Source organism: Leptonychotes weddellii, chromosome 8 (assembly GCF_054177405.1).
Source record: "Leptonychotes weddellii isolate Sample4059 chromosome 8, ASM5417740v2, whole genome shotgun sequence".
Taxonomy (NCBI): domain Eukaryota; kingdom Metazoa; phylum Chordata; class Mammalia; order Carnivora; family Phocidae; genus Leptonychotes; species Leptonychotes weddellii.
The window spans coordinates 49,084,514-49,105,948 of NC_138376.1; positions in this window are offsets into that span (position 1 = coordinate 49,084,514).

The following is a 21,435-nucleotide window of genomic DNA, read 5'->3' on the forward strand; positions in this document are numbered from 1 at the left end:
CATTTATACGTCTCTAGGAATGCATCCATTTCTTCCAGATTATCTAATTTGCTGGCATATAGTTGCTCATAATATGTTCTTATAATTGTTTGTATTTCTTTGGTGTTGTTTGTGATCTTTCCTCTTTCATTCATGATTTTATTTATTTGGGTCCTCTTTTCTTTCTGATAAGTCTGGCCAGGGATTTATCAATCTTATTAATTCTTTCAAAGAACCAGCTCCTAGTTTCATTGATCTGTTCTACTGTTCTTTTGGTTTCTATTTCATTGATTTCTGCTCTGATCTTTATTATTTCTCTTCTGCTGGGTTTGGGCTCTATTTGCTGTTCTTTCTCCAGCTCCTTTAGGTGTAGGGTTAGGTTGTGTATTTAAGACCTTTCTTATTTCTTGAGAAAGGCTTGTATTGCTATATACTTTCCTCTGAGGACCACCTTTGCTGCATCCCAAAGATTTTGAACTGTTGTGTTTTCATTTTCATTTGTTTCCTTGAATTTTTTTAATTCTTCTTTAATTTCCTGGTTGACCCATTCATTCTTTAGTAGGATGCTCTTTAGCCTCCATGTATTTCTGGAGAACATTCTGGAGAATGTTCCATGTGCACTAGAGAAGAATGTGTATTCTGTTGCTTTGGGCTGGAATGTTCTGAATTTATCTGTGAAGTCCGTCTGGTCCAGTGTGTCATTTAAAACCTTTATTTCTTTGTTGATCTTTTTCTTAGATGATCTGTCCATTTCAGTGAGGGGGTGTTAAAGTCCTCTACTATCATTGTATTATTGTCAATGTGTTTCTTTGAGTTTGTTATTAATTGGCCTATATAATTGGCTGCTCCCATGTTAGGAGCATAGATATTTAAAGTTGTTAGATCTTCTTGTTGGATAGACCCTTTAAGTATGATGTAGTGTCTTTCCTCATCTCTTATTATAGTCTTTGGTTTAAAATCTAATTTGTCTGATATAAGGATTGCCACCCCAGGTTTCTTTTGGTGTCCATTAGAATGGTAAATTGTTTTCCACCCCCTCACTTTCAATCTGGAGGTGTCTTTGGGTCTAAAATGAGTCTCTTTCAGACAGCATATTGATGGGTCTTGTTTTTTTTATCTAGTCTGATAGCCTGTGTCTTTTGATTGGGGCATTTAGCCCATTTACATTCAGGGTAACTATTGAAAGATATGAATTTAGTGCCATTGTATTGCCTATAAGGGGACTCTTACTGTATATTGTCTCTGTTCCTTTCTGGTCTATGTTACTTTCAGGCTTTTTCTTTGCTTAGAGGACCCCTTTCAAAATTTCTTGCAGAGCTGGTTTGGTGTTCTCATAATCTTTTAGTTTTTGTTTGTCCTGGAAGTTTTTATCTCTCTTTCTATTTTCAATGACAGCCTAGTTGGATATAGTACTCTTGGCTACATATTTTTCTCATTTAATGCTCTGAATATATCATGTCAATCCTTTCTGGCCTGCCAGGTCTCTGTGGATAGGTCTACTGCCAATCTAATGTTTCTGGCATTGTAGGTTACAGACCTCTTGTCCCAAGCTGCTTTCAGGATTTTCTCTTTGTCTCTGATACTTGTGAGTTTTACTATTAGATATTGGGGTGTTGACCTATTTTTATTGATTCTGAAGGGGATTCTCTGTGCCTCCTGGATTCTGATGCCTGTTTCCTTCCCCAGATTAAGGAAGTTCTCTGCTGTAATTTGCTCCAATATACCTTCTGCCCTCTCTCTCTTTCTTCTTCTTCTGGGATCCCAATTATTCTAATGTTCTTTCACTTTATGGTATCACTTATCTCTCGACTTCTCCCCTCATGATCCAGAAGTTGTTTATCTATCTTTTTCTCAGCTTCTTTATTCTCCATCATTTGGTATTCTATATCACTAATTCTCTCTTCTGCCTCATTTATCCTAGTAGTTAGAATCTCTATTTTTAATTGCACCTCATTAATAGCCTTTATTATTTCAATTTGGTTAGATTTTAGTTCTTTTATTTCTCCAGAAAGGGATTCTCTAGTATCTTCTATGCTTTTTTCAAGCCCAGTTAGTAGCTTTATAATCATCACCCTGAACTCTAGTTCTGACATCTTACTAATGTCTGTATTGATTAGGTCCCTGGCAGTCGGTACTGCCTCTTTTTTTCTTTTTTTTTTTTTTTTTTGAGGTGAGTTTTTCCATCTTATCATTTTGTCTTCCAAAAAGTGGCCACTTTTCTGTTCATAAGATTGCTGCTATTCTTTTCTTCAACTTGCTATTGAGTTTGTAGGTGTTCAGAATGGTCTGATAACTATCTAGCTGACTTCCTGGGAAAAAACGAAATTTAGGGTCCTACTCCTCCACCATCTTGCTCCTCCCCCCTTGATCCACTCTTAATATTATGGCTGTATAACACTGGTTTTTCAGATCTAGCACTCCCTCCCTCCTTCCTCAGTTACACATTTATAATCTGATTTATGATGTATTATCTTTATGGACTCACACATCTCTATTTTTAATTTTTTATAATTCATTAATGTATTGAATTACGTTGCGCCCCAAATTGTCTGATTTGACTAGTAACATGACCCAATTATTATTATTATTAATTACTACTATTACTATTACTTTATTATTTTCTGGTGTAAGATAATCCATCTTATATATACCCTGACCCAGCCCTATAAAAAACTTCTTAGGATCCCTGGTTCTTTTTAGTGAAGAATGGTATCTGTATCTAAGATTAGGTACTAGATGTGCTCATTGCTATTAGAGTGCAATTATTACCTAGGCCTTTTAGGGGACAGTGCTAGAAAATATATCCCTGCATATACATATATACATAGCACATATATACAAATGTAATCACTCATGCAAATGTACATATTGCCATGCAAATGCACAAACATAAATAGGTACATACATATAAGTGTACATACACATACATAAAATTATGCATATGATATACATATTTTAGAAATCAGGAGTTTACATTAATTCTTCCAGTTCTTATGCATCATCACAGGTTTCTTTTTTTTTTTTTAAGATTTTATTTATTCATTTGACAGAGAGAAACACAGCAAGAGAGGGAACACAAGCAGGGGGAGTGGGAGAAGGAGAAGCAGGCTTCCCACTGAGCAGGGAGCCCAATGCAGGGCTCGATCCCAGGACCCTGGGATCATGACCTGAGCTGAAGGCAGACGCTTAATGACTGAGCCACCAGGCGCCCCCATCACAGGTTTCTTTCTTGCTTCCTCCATTCCATATTTGCCATCTCTTCTTCGTCACTGAGAACATTGGCTTCCAAAAGTATCAACACATATCTTTTCCTCAGTCCTATAATACGTCTAAAATTGTTTCAGAATTCTTTAGCTATATCACTACAAAAAGTAAACCTACTAAAAAGATTTCAAGATTTGTTTGCAACTTTCACTCCCACCAGACTTAGAATATACTGTCAAATATTATGTTCCCAAATTATTTTGGTTCTTTCTTTTTTCTTCCATCCCTACCTTCTTCCTTCTCTCATTCACTACCTCCCCCTCTTTCTCTCCCCCTCACTCCTTCCCTTCATCCTTCCCCTTTCTCACCCTCTCTTCTCTCTCTTTCTCTGTTTCTTTCTTTTCCTCTCTTCATTATGGTTATGGTATTCCTTTGAAATACATCTGGAAACATTTATTTAAATTTGCTTCCATTGTTATATGTTTATCTTTTTCATTATTAGTTATTTAATTGCAGTTTATTGAAAATGTAGACCATTAACATGCTTATAAAAGTCAAAACAAAATAAAAATAAGGTATATCCTCTACTTTGTTTCTCCTAACTCCTTGTAGGTAACCAATTTAATACTGATCTGTTTTGCCTCTTCTGTATTTCTTTTGTAAAAATTAGCACATATATGCATGCTATATTATTTTTCTTGCTTTTTTATACAATGAATATATATATGATATATTATAAACAAATATATAGCTTTTAATATTTTAGTATTCTTTTTACTTGAGAATATTTCCTTAACTAATTCCATATCAGCACATAAATATTTCCTTTTCTATAGCTGATATTGTAATTGTACATTTTCAGTTCTGTGTATGTACCACAGTATATTCACCCAGTCTCCTAAGATTGTCTTTTAATATTTTGTAATTACAAATGATGCTCTAAACTCATGCATGTGACTTTTTGTATTATTGGAGTTGTATCATCAAGATGCATTTCTATGAGTGGGATTGCAAAATAGAAATGTAAAGGCATATGCATTGGGCTTTTGTTAGACATTTTCAAATTCCTTTCCAAAGGGATTGTATCAGTTTTCATTCCTATCACACTAAATATGTAAGTGCCTAGTTTCTCACAGCCTTGCTCATTCTCAAGTTTCTGCTGGTTTGCTAATCTAGTGGGTGAGAAATGGAATTTCAGTGTACTTTTCAGTGCATTTCTCTTATTAAGAAGTTGAATTTAGTTCCATGTATTTAAATGATATTTTTATAAATCTTTTTGTTTATGTCTTTTCCCTATTTCCTAAATATTTGGATTTTTATCTCCGTTTTTTTAAATATTCTTTATATATTAGCAATAGTAATCCTGCGTCTGTGATATATGTTGAAAATATATATATACATTTACATCCCTGATCCATTTGGAGTTTATTCTTGTGTATGGTGTGAAACGTTTTAACTTTTTCCAAAGATATTCAGTGGTTCCAGCACCATTAATTTTCCAAAGAATTATCTTTGTCTCAGTGATTTCAGCTATTTTAAATATCATGTAGTAGATTTAAATAAATCTGTAGTTGGCTCGATATCTGGATTTTCTTTTCTATTCCATTGATCTTTCTGTCTATTCAAGTACTTATTTTAATTATAGTGTACTTGTAGTATGCTTTAGTACCTGGCAGGACTGGTTCTCCTTCATAGCTCTTCCTGTATACTGTTTTCTAGCTGTTATGATATCACAATTTTTTAAACCTGCAAAAAATGGAACTGTTACTTTCATTTATCTATATGTCTCACAGTCAGTGTTAATTTTTAGAGAACTTCCATGACCCTTCTACCTAAATTAAGCCTGAAATGTGTACTATTTTACTACATCTTTTTATTCCCACTCATAGTGTGTATCAACATACATAATTATATTATTGTTTTTGAGACCAGTTACTTAGTGTCCATCTTCTTGCATGCAATAGGCTTTTGGTGATGGTCATCATGCTGGAAGAGAGAGTACTAAAGGCAGGACATGGAAGATACCATGCATAGCTAAAAAACCTTGTTTATGAGCACATACGGAGAACCTACATGACACTCCATTAAACAATTCATGGGCTTTGTGGAGGAGGAAGTGTTCGGTAATAGCAAGTAAGGGAAAGAATTGGTGAAACATACAGTAAGATTTATAAAACTGAACTTTCTGTCACTTACGTGCAATAAAATATTCATGAGGGAAGGGTGGAGTAGGGGTCACAAGAGCCTGCTGGGTTGATGAATATCCAGAAAGTTAGATGATGGATAGCATGGAGAGTGAAATGAGGTGTGAATTTTTGAGTTCTTGCCATCATCAGGGATATTGAACACAGCTCTATACTCTCTGCATCCTTTCCAAATTCAACGTGGTCACTGCCTCTGATACATTTTAAGAATGAATACACAGTTTTAATGTCCCAAAAAACCCAAATGCGAAAAAAAAAATCATAACTCTAGGGAAAATAAGTCAAAAGAAAAAAAAATTGGGGCGCCTGGGTAGCTCAGTTGGTTAAGTGACTGCCTTTGGCTCAGGTCATGATCCCGGAGTCTTGGGATAGATTCCCACATCAGGTTCCCGGCTCAGCAGGGAGCCTGCTTCTCCCTCTGACCCTATCCCCTCTCATGCTGTTTCTCTCTCTCTCTCTCTCAAATAAATAAATAAATAAAATCTTTAAAAAAAAGAAAAAATTATTTAGAAGAAATGTGGTAATAGCAATATAAATAACAATGTGTCTGATGATCATTGCAGGACATAAGTATTAACACTGGATTGTATAAAATAGATCTCATCACTGTATTTATATTTAAACCTCAGATCTTAGCGGAGGGGTGTTTTCTTTGAAAAATACTAGAAGAGCATTTCTTTTTGAAATATATCAGAAGTTATTTCCCAGAATTAGCCGAATGGATAAAATATATCTCTCACTTGGTTTTGCCAAGTTCTACTTCATGACTCTCATTGTTGGAGGAGATTGAATCTTGACTTCTGTAATATGAGAAGGAAATTCAACTATTTTTAGACCACACTACATATTTTAAATTTAAATATCACAACCGGGGCACCTGGGTGGCTCAGTTGGTTAAGCGGCTGCCTTTGGCTCAGGTCATGATCCCAGGGTCCTGGGATCGAACCCCACATCGAGCTCCCTGCTCTGCGGGGAACCTGCTTCTCCTCTCCCTCTGCCTGCCTCTCTGCCTACTTGTTCTCTCTCTCTATCTCTCTGTCAAATAAATAAATAAAATCTTTAAAAATAAATAAATAAATAATTTAAATATCACAACAAACTACAAATTGACAAATCTTAGCATGTGACAGAATTAGAAATTGAACCATAACTGACTTCTTTCTATTGCCAATGTCCTGACCTCTACACAAAATATTCTTTGATGAGTATTACTGGTATGAAATATTTATGAATTATGACATATAGTTTTATTTATATTTTTTAAGTTCTTCGAATTCTTGAAAGAAAAGTTCCTAGACTTTTCTTCCAGTTAATCATATTAAATATGGTAGATTATTCACACTTTCTAAGTAAGTTCACTAAAAAAAAAAAAAAAGAATTAATAAAACGTAACAGATGGTAATTTCTTTAAATAAAAGTATAAAAAGAATATGCACAATTAAATTCTAATTAGAAAAGGTCAATTAGTAGAAAGGCAAAATGGTTTGCGATCTTAAGCAACATACTGAAAATTCAAGGCTTGGGGATTTCTACTCTTCCATTGAGAGAAGTTAGAGTTAAAGCATAGTGAAGGATAAAGTAATTATCTGGTAAACTTCGATATGTTCACATTACAATCTTGAGAAATCATGCAAATAAAATGCCTTTAGAGTCTTGGTTAACTATGTCAAAAGCCTAATTTGTGGAAATATATCAACAAAGCTTACTGTATTTTAGTTTCTTGACACAGGCAAGATATGGTCTTTAGCAATTATAATTGATTAATATGTATTTAGCATTAAGCTAATCATAGCACAAAGATATGTTTGCAAATAAGTTACTGAAAAACTCTTTAGAATATTTGACCTCTGTACTTCAGAGCTTGCATTTCAGAGAAGAGCAATATTAAAAAAAACACGAAGGTAGACACTAAGCCAGTGTGAATTCTATGGTAAAGAGGTTTTAAAAGTTGTGTATGTTATATGAATGTATTGTATTTTATCTTTTTGCAACAGTATCACTTTGGTGAAAGCTGTTTGAAGGTTGCTTGGTGTTTTAAAGGGCCACGTGATTTAAAAAGAAAAGGTGGGATAGAATAGGACTGAGAATGATGCTGAATTACCTATTGTAAAATTATCTATAGTTAAATTCACATTAATTTTTGGCTTTTTGTCAGAAAATTGTCTTATTTTCCTCCTAGGTAAACAGAGCACACTAAAAGTCTGTACAATTACTTGGCAAAATAATCCATAGAGTAACATGATTGAGTTGACTGTGTTACACAGAAAAAAATCATTGAGTAAGCAGCAGATTAAAAGATTTAGGCATCTCCTTGAAGAGTAGCATTGAGTAGATATCTGTATGTTAGTTCTATATGACTGAAAGAACCAGCGCAAGGCCAATTAGATAGATTGTTGTTGACATCCATGACTGGCTTTAAAACACTCAAAGTAAACAAGATCTACATTGACCATGAAGAAACAGTGCATCAGTCAAATAGACTGGGATTAGGTACACTAAGAAAATGACCAAATGGATCTGATAAACTCTACTGCACTTCAGTTGTTTCAGCTGGGTCTATCTGACATTTGTTCTAGGCAGTAGATTTTGCAATGAGAGAATCAGGCTCATTAACTGTTAAACACTTTGGAGTATAAAAATTCCAGTGCTTCATTTCTTATGACAAAATTTAATAAAGGACAGAAATTAACACAGCATTAATCTATGCTAGTGACAAGGATTGAAATATAAATGAGAACTGGAAAAGGTTTCTTACTTGTTATGCCTTAAGATTATAATTCAATATTACTCTCTATTTTTATGTCTAAATAGAAAAGCATATAGCCTATGAATTTTTATGATATATTGTGTTTATATATTTATCCTTACATTTATTTATTAACTCCCTTAGAACTAGTTTTCTTTCTAAAGACTCATAGTACCATATGTAAAGCATTATATATTAAATGGATAAGAATACAGAATTGAAAATGAGAGGAGTGGGAAGAGGAGAGTAAAGGTTATTGTTGCGTTAGGATAAATTAACTTAATGAGAATGAATTTAGGAAGGTGTTGGAATAAAAGTCCCTGACAGATCTCAGTGTCCGAAAATGATGTGAGTCTGTTTGTTCAGATTGTACTGAACTATTTCAGACTACCAAAAAATTCAGGATAAGGACTTTCTCAAAGTTCCTTTCATCTTTTCTTCTAAATGTATTAAACAACATATAAATAGATATGTAATTATAGAAGAATCTTCAAATCTATAACCCCTCAGAAAAAAGATATAATTAGATAAGAAATGTTAAAAATAAAAAAAAAAATTCTGATATAGAAGTACCTTTTTTAACTATAAGTAAATTTATGATGTATTATGTCCTGCCAATATGAATAAAACCTAAGTCAATACTTATTTAATGTTATGAATTACTACATTTACTCTTCAAAAATTATTTGATTTGAAGATCAATTATATTCCCTAGGTTGCCATATGCTAAGTATAAATTTGTATTTTGAATTAACTATGATCCTTTAATGCAAGCATAATAGTTTCCTTATACAGTAATTCATTCTAAATATAATTATGTAAGATTTTTCTTGAATAACTAACATTGAATGCATATCATAAAACTAAAAATTTCAAGATTATTTTAGTTCAGAACTGGCAAAGTTCTGCTAAGTTTTGCAATATTTTAATCTAATTTGATCACTATAAGGTATGTCTCCAGTCTTCCATTAATTAAATCAGATTTGGATTACTACGTCTCAAGGAGAAGTTTCTAATGTCTTTATGTTTTCCCCAAAACTAACTACACAGTCCTTTGGAGGTCTTCTTACATACTCAGGCAAAGAGAGACTATTTAATCTAATTCTCTAATTCTCAAGACAAGAAAAATACGGGCATTAAAAACATTTCTTATTCTCTGAAGGATACTGTTTCATAAATGTTTTTACTTCAGTAAGAAGCAAAAAAAAATAGTTGTTAAAAATAATAGAATAATAATAAGAGAAACCAGGACAACTGTAAATTATCTAATCTTATTTAGTTTGTGAAGGAAAATAACCATAGAACTCATACTGCCTCAACTACCAAACACACACTCTGAGATATTAATTTGTTTTTTTATTTTGGTAAAATAAATTCAACAGAGGAAAACTGCTACATTTACTGACCAACCAATGCATTAACCTATCTTACCTACCTGCATGTATGCTCCTATGTTTTCTTTTAATCAATGATCTGTCTTTATTTGCATTAAATACCAACAATTTCATTTATGCACTGGATCTCATTGCATTTCCTGTTTTTCAAGGACTACTCCTAAAGTTGATCATTTTATTGTCTCTGTCTTCTGCCTTATCAGTTTTCCCTCTTTCTACTAGATATTCCCATCATGAAACTTTGTTAAAATGATTCTTCCTTGATTATGTATCTTCTTCCAGCTCCTACTTCGTCTCAAATGCTGCAAAATTATCTATATTTGGTATCCGTGCTTCTGCATATGATTTTTTTTCCTCAACAGACTGAAAATTCACTCCACTGAAATAGTATTTGCCATTGTCATATAAGGTCTTAGTCTTGCCAAGATGATGGTCTCATCCACCCTCATTTACTTCATCTCTAAACACTTTTTGATACTGTTGATCTCTTCTTGAAACAGAAGCTTTATTCTCCATGTCATCTTCATACTTCACTGTGTGTTTCTTGTGTCATTAGCAGATTCTCATCCTTTTCTCTTTAAATACTGGAGTAATTTCTCTCTTACCCTTTATACTTCTGACATATGATTTTTAGTACCAAACCACATTGATGATTCCAAATTTATATCTTGGCCTTTGAGTCAAGACTTATCCAACTCTGTTCATGACATCTCCATTTGGATGCTTAATAAATATTTCAAATGTAACCCAGCCAAGAACAAACCTTTGACTTTTCTGTCTCAAATTTACTCCTTCCCCAATCTTTATTAACTCAAAAAATTCACCACTATCTCCCCTAGTGTAGCCTCCAAATTGGAATTAAACCTTAATCTTTCCATTCCTTTTCCCTCACATCCATATGCAATCCATTTATATTAACAAGTTTAACCATCTCCACTTCAAAATTTTATCCTAAATCTAATAAACATTTACTACCTCCACATCTTAGTCAACCACTGTAATCTCTTCTTAAGAACTGCAATGGTGGCTAATTGAATATAATAATAATAATAAAAAAAATACTCCTGATCTTTAAAAAAAAGTGAAAGAACTGCAATGGTCTCTAAACTAATCTCCTTGATGCCATACTTTGCCCTTGTAGTTGATTCCTCAACCAGATTAATGTTTATAAATAAAATAAAATAAAAATAAAATAAAAATAAAAATCAGATCACATAATGCACTTGCCCAAAACTTTCCAAAGATTTCCTGTGACAACTGGGATAAAATCCAGACTCATTACCATGATCTTTAAAAGTTTTCAAGGTAACCCCCGAACCTGTTTTAATTACTATAACTTCAAAATAAATCTTGGTATTTGGGTGGGTGCCCATGCTTATTTTTCTTATCCAAATTTTCATGGATATTCTTTATCCTCATTGAAGAATTTGTGAATCATATTGCTCAGTTACACCAAACTTCTCTTGGGATTTTGATTGGAACTTAATTGAATTTCAGGCAATCTTAGATATTTTCCCAGTGTATATGCTTCAAATTTTTCAATATAATAAATTATTTTATTTTATTTTCTATTTTTTAAAGATTTTATTTATTTATTTGATAGAGAGGGAGAGAGCAAAAGCAGGGGGAACAGCAGAGGGAGAGGGAGAAGCAGGCTCCCCGCTGAGCAGGGAGCTGGATGTGAGGTTCCTTCCCAGGACCCTGGGATCATGACCCGAGCAGATGCTAACTGACTAAGCCACCCAGGCGCCCCCAAGAAATTATTTTAAAAATCACTCTTTAAAAAAGAAAAAGAGAAGAATTAACAAAAAATATAAAATAAGAATAATTCATTAAGAAGAGAATAATTTTAAAATAAGACTCTAAGAGAGATTATGACAATACACTTTTCATAAGTAAAATTTAACTCCAGCAGAGAAAAAATAAGAGATAAAATATCAGCGCCATGACATAAAAATAAGAACACACAACTAGTTTATAATTGTATGCAGATAAACTGAGAAATTTAAAAGTAGTAAATTAAAAAAAAATTAAGATTATAATGATGAGCATTTAAACTTAACATTTTAAATAAGAAGTTAAAGAAAGGAATATAAAAGAAAACAAGTTTAGATAATGAAAATCTCAAATCAAGTGTTAAGAAAAATATATATACATATATACATATATACAGACATCATACAAGGAGAAAATCCTGAGAAGTTCTAATTGCCATAGTATGGGTACCAGACCACTGCAGAAGATAAAAGAATTATAAAACCCTAGTGATGCTAATATGTGTATTTTATAATGGTCTTTGAATAGATATTTTCTTGAACATAACTGCATGTGAGTTCATCCCTGATTTCTGGAAGCAGAAAGACTTTGGTCCATGGCCTCATTCATTTTGCTATCTGTGCGGTCAGCGGGCCCGTCAGCAGCATTCCCTTGCTCGTCAGAAGCCTGAGGCACCTGCCGCCTACAGAGGGCGCCACGACTACCAATCAAATGATATTCCTGCAACTAGCAAGATTTTGAATTGTAAAAAACTGTTAAGAAAAACTCGCTAAAAAAAAAAAAAACAACTGCGAAATAAGTAACAGTATTTAGATTAGTATAATAATAAATTTCAATTGGAATTTCAGTGGGAAAATAGAGATAATAAGAGGTTAGAAACAAGAAGTAAAATTGAAACCGAAAGTTTATGAAATAGAGTAGGGTCCGTGAAGATCCGTGACTAGAAAGAAGACGATATTAGGTATTAGGTAAACGGAAGGTACAAAGGAGTAAAGTGATGAGTAAATACTAAGGCGACTAGCAGGTAAGGAAAGTAGAGCCAGGATTAACGACAAAAATGACTCCTTCTGAGGTTGCCAGAGTTCCCAGCAGTCCCAGTTCTTCGCAAGGTCTCTGTCATCCCATAGTTTTTGTCATTTGATTTCTTTGTGGTTATGCCTTTTTTTTTTCTTGTATTTGTGTATTTATACCAAATTTTCATCACTTATACTAGCCCAAATAAGTTTATTGTTATAAACTATATCAGGTAAAAAATACTCCCGAAGGAAAAAAAAATACTCCTAAAGAATTTGAGTGAAATTGCTTTCAAGAAAGTAAGAAGCCAGGTGAAGAATCATAAAGGGTAATATTTTGATGATGACTGGAATTAATAACATAAAAATACGCGTGATCAAACTATATTTCTGGTCAAAGTGCAAAGGAAAACATGTATACACTCCCGCAGGCATACGAATAATTTTATTTTGCAATTTTGCTTTACACTTTTAATTTTTTAAGCTATTTAATTTGCAAAACTTTGATGCACAGTTTTACCAACCAGACTAGGCCAATGATAGTGTGACTGTTATTTTCAAACAAAAGGTGGATTTATAATAGAATAATAAAAACAGCATGAAAAAATACATTATAATATATGAACATTGGGCAACTGATTTTAGTGAGATGCAGAAAATGCATATGGATTTGTGCCACATATGCATTTTGCTTTAGCTTTTATAAATACAAATCCCTTCTGATAAAAAGTTTATCTTTTAGGTTGCAATTTGTTTCTCTAGTTATTAAGTTAAGCTTCTTTTCATAATTATTGCTGTCTGAATCTCTTTTCAAAGTCTTCTTTACAATAATAATAATTTACTTGAGTTGACCTTTGATTTTTCTTTGCTCCAGGTAGAATTGACTTTTAATATTTCCAACGCAGTTGCTGTGTCTTCCTCCCATTACACTTTCTTTCCTCCAGTAATAATCATTTCTTCTATTGTTTAAATTCTACCATTTTTATTTTTAATTAGCTAGAAAACACAGGCATTCTCACTGCAAAAAAAAAATAGAAGTAAAAATAAAATTATTATTATACAAGTGAGTTGCAACAGAATTAAAAACAGAAATACAGCAGGAACTAATACCTGCCATAAGAATAAAATTATAATTATTTAATTTCTTTTGAACTGATGAAACATTTTTTTCTCTTCCTGTCTTCGAGTATTATGCTTTCATATGAATTCTTGTTATTTGTACGCTTTTAAGAACTATTTCTAGACAGATTTTACATTCCTTGTGGACAGGGACTGATTTTGTCATATTTGTGTCATCAAAACACCATGCAAGGGTTCAGTAAAATGGAATCACTTGAGCACATTTTGCTCATTATCTTGCTCTTTATTTATTATAGATATTTGTTTTTGTAATTTCATGTATATTGTATTTGAGTAATGACAATGCTATCAATAAATGCCAGCATTTATTATCATAATAACTTGATCAATGTGTTCACACCATTTTCTCTTTTAGACTGCATGCCCCTCCCTAACACTATAACTCGGTACGGGAGATAGGCCGGAGCTCATTTTGAAAATAATATCAATAACGTGTCATTAGAGTTTTGTGGGGGGTTTTTTGTTTGGTTTATTTTTTCCCTTAGAATATTAGCAGACCTTACAGATTAAGGAATAGTCCTCCTGAAAATGTTAGCCAGCAATACCATCTGAAAAGCTGGAGAGAAAAAAATTTATCTTTATTTTATTTTAATACTTTATCTGTGCCGCATCTTCACACGTTCTGGATTCCCTCTAGGCACCTACCTGACCTAGGTAACACAGTGGCAAAGAATTAAAGTCTTCACTCAGGAGTGGAAGCTTTTATTGATTTTAGCCACCCCACCGCTCCCGCTAGAATTCATATTATGCACTCTCCTCTTCCCAGTTCCACCAGGCATTTGCACTGAAACATGCACTTTTGAGTAGAATCACTTTAATTCCATGCCACAGAGATAACTCCTAGTTAATCTGATTAACAAATCATACTATTGAGTTAATGAAGCTTTGAGAAATTTTAATAAGAAAATTTCTGACTTAATTAATTTTTTTGATGAAAATACTATGCCTCATAGACTTTGTGGAGCAAGTCTCTCAATGTAGAAAGCCTATACAGTCCTAGACAATTCATGATATACTATCAAGTTATGTACAAATCACTTTCAGTGTATTTTTAATAAACTTGTTTTTGAAGAAAGTAAGAAACTAGGAGGGGAATCATAGAATGTATTGCTTTGATGATGGATAGAATTAAGAACATAATAAGACAATGGTCAAAGTATATTTTGGTCAAAATGCAAGGAGAAAACATTTATATTTTCTCAAAGCATATGAATAAAAATACTTCTACCATTTACTTTCCAATTTTAAATAATAATCTATGTATATATATTTCATATATAACTATATATAATATATTTCAAATCTATATATAACATATATAGTCACATATATTTTAGCACAGAAGGGGTGTATATATATATATAAAATAAAATTTATATACATATATATAATATATATTATACACATATATCTTAACACAAGAGGAATATTTGCTTTCAGTTCCTCCTATTTCTGCAATTTCTGATTAAACTAACTTAAGTTCTCTATTGCTTAGGCATTAGGTAAGCCACTTCTTGGAGTCCTGTGATTTTTATTGCTGTTGATGCCTTTTTAACCGACCTTCATGCTTAGCCTATCTGGAATCTTTATCATTTACCTATGAGCTTTCTACAAAGCTCATTGTTACTTCCCTGTAATTGAGCTCTATCACACAGTGCATCCTTATACTTCTGACTTTACACCCCATAATGCTTCTAGGCTGCTTACCAGTTTTTTAGGAGCCTAGAAGGAATACAGAGAAATATATTTCTTCAAAAATAACAATAGTCAACATAAGGCTGTTTTTGTTTTGTTTTTGTTTTGTTTTGTGCACCTGAGATTAGTTTTCTACATTCCAGGTGATTTTATTTGCGTGTGTTTACTTCCTCATATTTGTATAATTCCATATTTGTTATTGTAATTCTATCTAGCTTTCAAATAAGAAGATGGACATAAGTAAAAATAATGAACAAACATCACTTCATATTATAGCCAAAACCACAGTTTGTTTGCTATTCAATGTAGACTCAATAGAACTTTGATTTGGTAGGGAGTTCGGACACTGAAAATATATAAGAAAGAATTAAAAAGAATAGTTTAAGATCCAGTGGTAATTTAAATAGTTAAAATGCAGTCAGTAAAATCAATGGAATAATCCATATAGAATTAAAGATAATATGAGTAAATCTTATTAACTTCCTTTTCTCAAGCATCTACCTGCTATATATATATATATATCCCTAGAAATATCAACTTTAAAGTAAATTACATTTATCTATAGTATATTGATTTCTTAGATTATGATAAAGGTAATAAAATGCTAAAGTTTTGAAGATTATCAGAATAATGCTCAATAAAGCAATCTCCAGGAGGATTCCAATAAATCTAAAGAATGTATAACTTTAAAACTGCTCATATAACAAATGATAAAATACATTTCCAAATGCATTAGAAATCATAGCTTATAGTGTCCTCTAAATGCATAAATACCAAGTTTAGATATGACTGACATATTTGCATATAAGCATCTAATGACATTAATCCTCTCTTGTTTGTGAACAGCCCCTTCAAATGTCTTAATTTCACAGTGAATGAAGATATGTTGATATCCAAATGTGTGGAGGCGTTTCTGTATAGATTTGGAATAAATTTTCCCAGGCTATGCTTATTTTGACACCTTTTTGCCCTTATGATACATGTGTTGTTCTTTAGTCAAATTTGTCAACTCTATTCAATCAGGAACTTTATTTCAACACTGCTTTTGCCCTACTTTGGAAAATAGCAGATAGTACATGTTCTTCCTCCACATTACTACATTCTTTAAGATCAAGGTTTCTCATTTACTACTCATCACAATTACCATTTACTCATTGCTAATTGTGTGACAGGCACCCCATATACATTATCTTTGTACCACTCGAGCTAATATTAATTCTCTTAATTCATAAGGAGTAATTTAATATTTAGACAAGTTAAACAAGTTACCCAACATCAACAACTAGTACCTCGAAGAAGTAAGATTTGAACCCAGACCCTTGGACCTTAGAGCTTCTGTTCTTACCCATCATGCTTTAGAGCCACAGGTTTAATGAATAATTAATTATTTATTCAAAATTTAAGAAATTCTTCATTCAACATCTGTACTCTTTGCTCATTAGTTATTTTAGTGCATATTGATTTATTGCAACAATAAAAGTGTCTTATGAGGCAATATGATCTGGTGGAACAGTAAGTAACATCGTTAAAAGTGGACAAATTCAGGAGAAAAATACCGGAGGCCTAAATTTTTTTTCAATTCAAAATTAAAATAATAGTAAGAAGACTTGTGAAGAAATCTAATCTCAAAATTAATTATGTTAAGAATGAGATGAATGCCAATGAGAGAATTGCTGCTTTTAAAATATAGATTTTCCTACTTCCCATTGGAAATGCATTTGTGGTCCAAATAAGGAAAGGCATGTTATAGGTAAACCAGAATCCAAAAAATTGCTCTTCATTGCTATATGTGAAATAGTCTTGACTTTGAAATCATTCAGAGATGGATTGAACTTATTTTCTGATACTTTTTAATTGAATTACTGACTTATAAAGCAAAGAGAAATAATAAAGGGACTCTATTATTTTAGGCATTAAATGATATACATGAAAATAGTATACATAAAAATCAGTTTCTGGAACTATGCTAGATGATTAATAAATATTATTATCTTTTTTTTTAAAGATTTTATTTATTTATTTGAGAGAGAGAATGAGAGACAGCACAAGAGGGAAGAGGGTCAGAGGGAGAAGCAGACCCCCAGCTGAGCAGGGAGCCCGATGCGGGACTCGATCCCGGGACTCCAGGATCATGACCTGAGCCGAAGGCAGTCGCTTAACCAACTGAGCCACCCAGGCGCCCCAATATTATTATCTTTTTAATATTTATTCCCGCCCCTGTCCTAAACAGCATACAAAAAGGTAAAGGTGTCTGGATCACTCCAGGATATTTTCTGTTCATATATTCATTTGTTAATGCAGTCATTCATCCCACACATTTATTCAAAGTACCTCATTCTTTCTATAATGAGGCTGTGTTCATGGGATAAAGAAAGATGGATGCTTACAAAGTGAATAACAAATCTCTGCATGAGGTTTTAAAGATTTGGATAAAGTTGAGTTAGAGAAAAGTTGTTTATGGTCACATTTACTTGCAAATATAAAACCTTTCCTCAATGTTTTATTAAAATAAATTTTTAGTAAATTTAATTTTAATGAATGTCAAGCCTCTCTTTATAGAACATTCCTTGGAAAAGAATGGAAATTTAAACCTAAATAAGTTTTGGGAAAAAATATTGGACAGGTTATTTCTTCCTAAAAATAAAACAATGAAAACAATAGAAGTTATAAAAGTGAGTGAAGTTAAGTAGAAAATGCATTGATATAGAAAAGGCATTTCTAAACTTTACACCTAAACCAGAAACTACTCAGAGAAATATTGATTCAAAGTATAACTGGTGTTCCAACAAAAGTGACAAAAAATCACTACAAGCAAAATCTAAAGGTGTTGGATAAACTGAATGAAGAATATGCATATTAAATATATATGTTATTAATATTTACATATTTGATAAAACAGGAAACGAATATTTAAACAGAAAAAGGTGTACAAGGTTGGAATAGGCAATTACCCAAGAAATCAAGGAGCCAATAAATGAACAAACCTTTAAATATGTTATTAATATTTGAAAGGACTTCATGGAATTATCAGGAAACAAAGCTCTTTATTAGATGAACAAAGATATAAACAGAGTTCAGAGAATAGTATGAAAATATCCTTTACTTTTCTCTGTATGTCAGCCCACAGTCCATGCTGAAGCTTTAGCTTCTTTATCTTCTCATATTTCTTTGATAAAATCAATTCTTCCACCACTTTCATCAGATATACTTCCAGTATGCAGTAGGAAAACCTGAATTTTTTCAGTAAAAATTGAAACAGAAACATCAGATTGGGGATTAGACTAATAAGGGAAATTTCCTCTGAAATTGTGGGTCCTAAGGATGAGGACAAACACAACTTAAAAGCAAAATTTTTAGTGGCAGAGGTTTTAAAACTCAACTTCATCTCCTGTCAGATGAACAGTTATCAATTTACAAGGCAGATAGGAGATATAGTGGGAATTAGGTTGTGATAAGTGGGTAAGACTGGAACTGAGAAATGCATTATCTTATTTTGCCTGTTTTCCCTATCTGAATTAAGATGCTTGTTGCAAGTCTAGAATTACCCTGGCCCTGAAATAAATCTGCAGCAGATAAATTCATCTTAATTATTTAGGAGTGAGGGAAGGATTGCACAGAGTAAATCTTTGGCTTTGTTTACCCAAATTAAAAACAAACAAACAAACTGTTATTTTGCCAAAACTCTTTCTCATAATGTCAACTATATTGGTATTGGATCCTATTTACCAAATTCGCAAGAACATATTTCTCTGTTTCTTTCTGTGGTTATCACTGTAATTAACACAGAACGAGAAATGAGGTATGGCATGGGTTAGCCTAGATAATAATTGGGATATCTCAAAAAAATTTAGAGTTATAAATTGCTATATTATTTGTGTTAATATTATGTATGAATAAAGTCCTCTGGACTTAAGACCAGAATATTTGGAAATTATTTGAATGGAGCACTGGGTGTTATACGCAAACAATGAGTCATGGAACACTACATCAAAAACTAATGTAATGTATGATGATTAACATAACATAATAAAATTTTTAAAAAGTAAAGAAAATCATAGTGATCTAAATATAAATCTAATGTTTTGTGAAACTTGGAGCATGTGGAATCAATTCTATGTGGTAATATAAATGTGGTATGAACTACTGAAATAAGTCCACTTGAGTATTTTGGGTAGAAGTCTACAATTTGGTTGCATTTGCCAGCAATGTTTATTGTTTGTGGAAGGCAAGAGAGATAAAATCCTAGATAATTGAATAGCTACTTTTTATCTAAAGAGTTTTATTAAATAATGAGAGCTTAACACTAAAGCTGCCCAGGATAAAAATAAATTAGGACCCTAAGGCCCATGAAAATACAGAACTCCAGAGAATTTTAGATAAAACATTAACATTACATATTCACTTATATTGTCCCTTTTGTTCCTATTTTCTCATTACATGTGATTCTATCTGAGATACTACATATCCTGGCTTGTGTATTTTAATGTTGATTTGGAAGGGGACTGAGCATTTTTATTCTTTTCAGAAAGTCGATACTCAAAATGACAAGGAAAAAAATCAGAAATTGAAAACTAGGAGTCAATTTCAACATGTAAAAGCCAAGGGTTAAAGAGATTAAATGAATTTGAGGAGACATTGTAATTTGAACTCGTTCTTTTTCTTTTTCTTTAAATTCAATTAGCCAGAATGTAGAACATCATTCGTTTCAGATGTAGAATTCAGTAATTCATTAGTTGCGTATAACCCCCAGTGCTCATCATATCATGTACTCTCCTTAATGCCCATTACCCAGTTACCCCATCCCTCCTCTACAATATATTATCAGGGAGATCAAAGTAAAAAGAGGGAAATTTAGAGAAGCACACTCTCTTCTGAGACTTTTAAAGGTAAAAAACATGAACTGGGAATAACAGTAAATTGCAATTTCAAAAGAAAACAAAAATTTTTCTCCTTCATAGCTATATTAATATAAAAATCTACTCTGAAATAAAATATTGCATGCAGAAGTTTATTAGACAGTCCTCTGGGCGGGGGGTGGGGTGGGGATACACATTTGAGGAAGTGAGGGAGAAAGGATTGGGAAGAACAAGAAGCTGACGACTAATGTAGTTACACTTCATACACAGAACTTTAAAACTGGGATGGCCATTCAGAGTTGTCCCAAATTGAGGCTAGGGTGCTGACCTTTGAAGTCCTGTATCATTGGATCCTGGTTGACTTCTGGGAGGGGGTGTAATTTTGGATTAGGTAAGATCCCTTTGGCCAAAGCAATTCTCACTGACAGCTGAAGCTGTAATCCATCAGTAGCCAATATTTCTAGCAGCTATGGAATGAGTGTCTTCCCTGAAGAAGGTATTAGGCAGAACGCTGCAGTATCCTCTGCAGAAAATATGTATGTTAGAAAGTGATAAATCTTTCAGAGAGAAATGAAACAGAGCAAGAAGTCTCTTGTGGCTGGAAGGATCAGACTGTGGTGGAACAGGGTTCAGATGCAAAATGGTTTTATGACAACGCAATTTTGAAGGCAAAACTTTAAGTATAATTTTTTTTTTTTTTCAAGGAGAGACCAGCATAATGTTATGGAGCATAGGAAAGTTCCCAGGACACAAGTTAAATCCTACTCTGTAATTTGTATCAGAATGTTCATGATTAGTTAATGGAAATGTGACCCTAATGAAATACCCAGGGCACAGCTTCTTAAATCGGACATGGAATTGCTTTTTTGCAGTTTTTGTAACAGCATTTCTGAAAGAGGTCTGCACTCCTGGGTGTCTAACTTAATACTTGCCTTTTGTTTTCCAATGGGTTTCCATAAGAGTCTTTCTGAAAAGGAAATGTAGCATAAATTTAGTCAAAGCACATTTTTTGGAATTAGGCTTGTTTTGAATTCCAAATCTCCAGTGTGACTTTGAGCAGAAGCTTAAACCCTTGGGCGCCTGGGTGGCTCAGTTGGTTAAGCGACTGCCTTTGGCTCAGGTCATGATCCCGGAGTCCCTGGACCAAGTCCCGCATCGGGCTCCCTGCTCGGCAGGGAGCCTGCTTCTCCCTCTGACCTTCCCCCCTCTCATGTGCACTCTCTCATTCTCTCTCTCACAAATAAATAAATAAAATCTTTAAAAAAAAAAAAAAGAAGCTTAAACCCTTAAGCCTCAATTGTTTTCCTTGTAAGTAGTGACAATGTTCATTGCACAGGGTAGTTTTAATGCTAAAACAAGAACAAGTATGTAAAGTGCTTAGCACAGTATATCACACAGACTAAGCATTGAATAAACTATATATTTGAA